At 39.6% G+C, this 4,164-nt stretch overlaps 1 long non-coding RNA gene across 1 annotated transcript in view; it reads right to left on the reverse strand.

Moving 5' to 3' along the window:
- Positions 1-2,870: 2,870 nt before the first annotated feature.
- The window catches only part of LOC118763296, a 29,665-nt gene continuing 28,371 nt past the window's right edge, over positions 2,871-4,164 (reverse strand). The window contains exon 3 of the long non-coding RNA XR_004999047.1: positions 2,871-2,882. This is a non-coding gene — a long non-coding RNA (uncharacterized LOC118763296). The remainder of the gene's footprint in view (positions 2,883-4,164) is intronic.

Raw genomic sequence — 4,164 nt, forward strand, 5'->3', positions numbered from 1 at the left:
AAAAGTGACTTTTAAAAATCGATTTTCACAAAGTAGACGTGTTCTATTTGCATTTCTATTAGATTAGAGGAACTTCCATGATGTTTATACTTTCTTTTATTTCAAGACCAGAATATTTCAATAAAGTTTGACTTAGAACATTTAATAGTATGCACAGAATAGATCATGCTATTAGCAGGTTGTAAAAACTATTTTATAAAAACTTCGATATGATCCACGGCAAGCCATGTGAATAGAATATCGGGCAATTTTCCAAGTTATTCATTGTTTGTATTACCTATCCTTTCTTTTTTATGTTCCTACACAGATGAGAACCTTTCATTCACATTCGTTTTTCACATATGTATATCTAGTATCAGATATCCACCACTTCTCTAAAATCACAGGCCTTTTTATGACATAATCAAAGGAAGAATATGCCCAAGTGCAATTTGATTCAAATATATACAACCTACAGATATACTTACCTAATAACTGATCCAATGGTTCAATATCTAGAAGAAAAATAGGCAAAATCAAAATACAGTTCAAGACCAAATTACTTACTTTTAATAAATAGAAGCTAGTACATCAGATACGAAAATGTCAGACCTATGTTCCAAACTTTTGGCTACGACTGTAAGTAGGAGAGAGAAAGTTTTCCTTAGACCGCAAACAGAATGCACCCTGCTTAAAGCATCGATGTTGTGGTGTTGATTGGTCAACAAATTAAATCTACAACCTCAGAACACCAGATTCCACAATTCTTGTCTACAAATTTCAATTCACAAGGATTTGGTCAGCCGGAAGCTATGACAAAAGATACTTGTCAAATGTGTTGCGAAGTGGAAATGAATCTGAAACCAGGTAGTTCTGAAGCGAACAACTTGATCAAAGTCATGTTTGCAAGCTTGTAAACATCGTCTCATAGAGATATGGCAACTCCGTTTTATTCACCAGTATCAAAACAGGTATTGTGATGGTTGATCCAACAGTTCCATGCTGCATTTCGAGTTGAAGAACAAGAATTGTCTCGAATAGAATTGATTTGAGGTGTGAAATTTCTAGAGAGAATAATTCGAAGTATAGTGCAATAGCAATATTACGCGGTGTCAGTTCTTATATTGGGAAGACATTTCTATTTATTTTCATCGAGAAGATCAAAAACAGTTAGCAGGAATCCCGGAAGTTAAATATGCCACTGCGCCACATTTGACGGGATGACATTTGTGTAGCAAACATACAATATACCTTTGGCAAACTAAGACTGTAAAGCCCCTTCAATCTTAAGCGAGATTTTCCCTGTATTTCTATGTCGGTATATAATTCGTAACTGATGAACAATAGCGTCGTTGATTTAAACCCGCCCAATTCTTCAATTACTATATTTCTTTACTGCCCACAAAGGGCTACACACAAAGGGGACAAACAAGGACAGTCAAGCGGATTAAGTCGATTATATCGACCCCAGTGCGTAACTGGTACTTATCTAATCGAAATGCTTAGCGGTATTTTGTCTGCCGTTACGTTGTGAGTTCAAATTCCGCCCAGGTCGACTTTACTTTTCATCCTTTCGGGGTCGATGAATTAAGTACCAGTTACGCACTGGGGTCGATGTAATCGACTTAATACCTATGTCTGTCCTTGTTTGTCCCCTCTATACTTAGCCCCTTGTGGGTAATAAAGAAATAGGTACTTATTTAATCGACCCCGAAAGAATGAAAGGCAAAGTCGACCTCAGTGGAATTTGAACTCAGAACATAGCGACAGACGAAATGCCGCTAATCATTTCGCCCGGCGTGCTAACGTTTCTGCCAGCTCGCCGCCTTCATTTACTTCAGTTTCTGACAATCAAATTGACAAGCGAGCACAAGTGAGTTGGAAGAAAAGATGTATTGCAAAGGACTTCATTGGGAAACATCGTTTTTCTCACGGTTATTAAAATTTTTCACCGATATACATCGTTGTACAAATATATGCATTCACGTGCGTGCATACATACATACATACATAAATACATACATATATACATACATACATACATACATAGAAACATACATACATACATACATACAGATAGACAGACATACAAACATACATTCATACGTACATACATACATACATACGTACGTACATGGTGGCTGCCTCCACGTTATCGAGTATGGCCATTGCGCGAAGCTTAATCAATGTTGTTATCGTGCAATGCCTGTGTAAAATTTTTTTTTTTAAAGTGAGGAAAGGCTGTGCACTGAGTCAATCCCACTCACTAAGCAACAGCAGCCATAATCCGAAAAGAAGAACAAGTCAACATCATCAGTAACCACTGAGCCGCAGGTTTTATGTCGGAGTTATCCCAGTTACCTGAGTTACCTTCTCCTAGAAGGATGTCCTAACAAAAGCTAGAAGTCATTCACTCCCAATGGTTTAACCGCGCGATCGAGTATTCAGTCCGATTATTTCTAAGTCCCCGCGCATGAGACAGCCTTAAGACATTTATTGGATGGCTGTTGACTCTCAAGAGTTCCTCACATACATACATACATACATACATACATACATACATACATACATACATACATACATACATACATATATAGACCTGATATAATGATTTGGGATAGAGAAGAGAAACTGTATACAGTTGTGGAAATCGGCTGCCCGGCGGTTGTTAACATAAAGGTGAAAATCAGTGAAAAAGAGAATATCTACGCTTAACTATAGAGAAATCTGCAGTTACTCTATCCAGATTACAAATTCAGGTTTATACCTGTAATTATTGGAGTACTAGGATATGTAACACACTGCCTAAATAGCAATCTTGAGAAATTAGGCTTCTCAAGACCAGAAAGAAGGAAGCTGATTCGAAGACTGCAGATTAAAGCCATCAGTGAAACTGTAAAAATCTGTAAAACTTTCCAGACATTTATCATTTAAGTATATATGAGCAATGAGCATGTCTATATATACAAGTATATACATGCGAAGACATACATAAAACAAAACGTACAAATCTGAACGTATACATACATACAAAAATGCTCAGTTGATGCTATTGAAATTGCAATGAAGGAACCTTCGATCTAGGTTAAAAACCAGCTCTTTCTTTACTGGCAAGAACTCTTGAAATAAACCTGAAGCGATCTTAACCACTCAGCTATGTCTCCATAATTTTACAATTTAAGATAAGCATTCCGTACAGTGGAAAGATTTGACAGCGCCGCATCTAGTCTAACTAAGAAAGTAATGGGCGCTCGCTTAAATGAGAGTGTCACATACATCTATATAATAAAACTGTGTTCTCTTGACTTCACTAAAAAATTGTTAGTTAGTTAGTTAGTTAGTTAGTTAATTTGGCTCAAGAGCAAATAGCAAGGCCATGTAGGGGGACCTGGAGTTAAGTACAGGGTGGTGTTCATGTAAAGAGTTCAGGCCACTTGAGGTCAAGGGAGGCTTTGAACAAAGCGGTCGTCGGCATCTTCACCATCTCGTCTGGCAGCTTGTTCCACAGATCCGCAACCCGGACGGAGAAAGCTCCTCTCCTTCGATTGAGATGAAATCGTCGCAGGTAGAGCTTTTTGGAATGATCCCGCAGCCGACGCTCTGGAGCAGGAGTGAAGAACAGCTCTTTCGAGAGGTTACACTTTCCGCTTATGATGTTGTGGGCGAGAATGAGATCACCACGGCGGCGGCGTTTTTCAAGAGAATAAAGGTCGAGCGTCCTCAGCCTTTCTTCGTAGGACAAATTTTTGAGACCATGAACCATGCGGGTAGCCAGCTTCTGGACTCTTTCGAGATGCTGTATGTCTTTGAGGAGATAAGGAGAAGAGGCTTGAATCCCATACTCCAATATGGGTCTCACCAGCGTGACATAGAGTGGTAGGAATATGGCTGCTGTGAGCATTCCGAATGACCGTCGAATCAAGAACAGAATTCCGCGTGCTTTGTTGGCAGCATGGACGCACTGGGCCGAAGGCGAAAAGGAGGAATCCACCAAGATACCTAGGTCCTTTACCTGATCGGTCCTCTCCAGCAGCAGACGACCCGGCTCAAAATCAAGTTGAGTTGCAGGAGTAGAGCCGACAGGCAGATGACAGCACTTTGACACGTTCAGACACAGGTTCCAATTGTTAGACCACTTCCAAATTTGGTGGAGGCATCGACGAAGATCCTCTATATTACCGCGAG

Source organism: Octopus sinensis, linkage group LG4 (assembly GCF_006345805.1).
Source record: "Octopus sinensis linkage group LG4, ASM634580v1, whole genome shotgun sequence".
Lineage (NCBI taxonomy): Eukaryota > Metazoa > Mollusca > Cephalopoda > Octopoda > Octopodidae > Octopus > Octopus sinensis.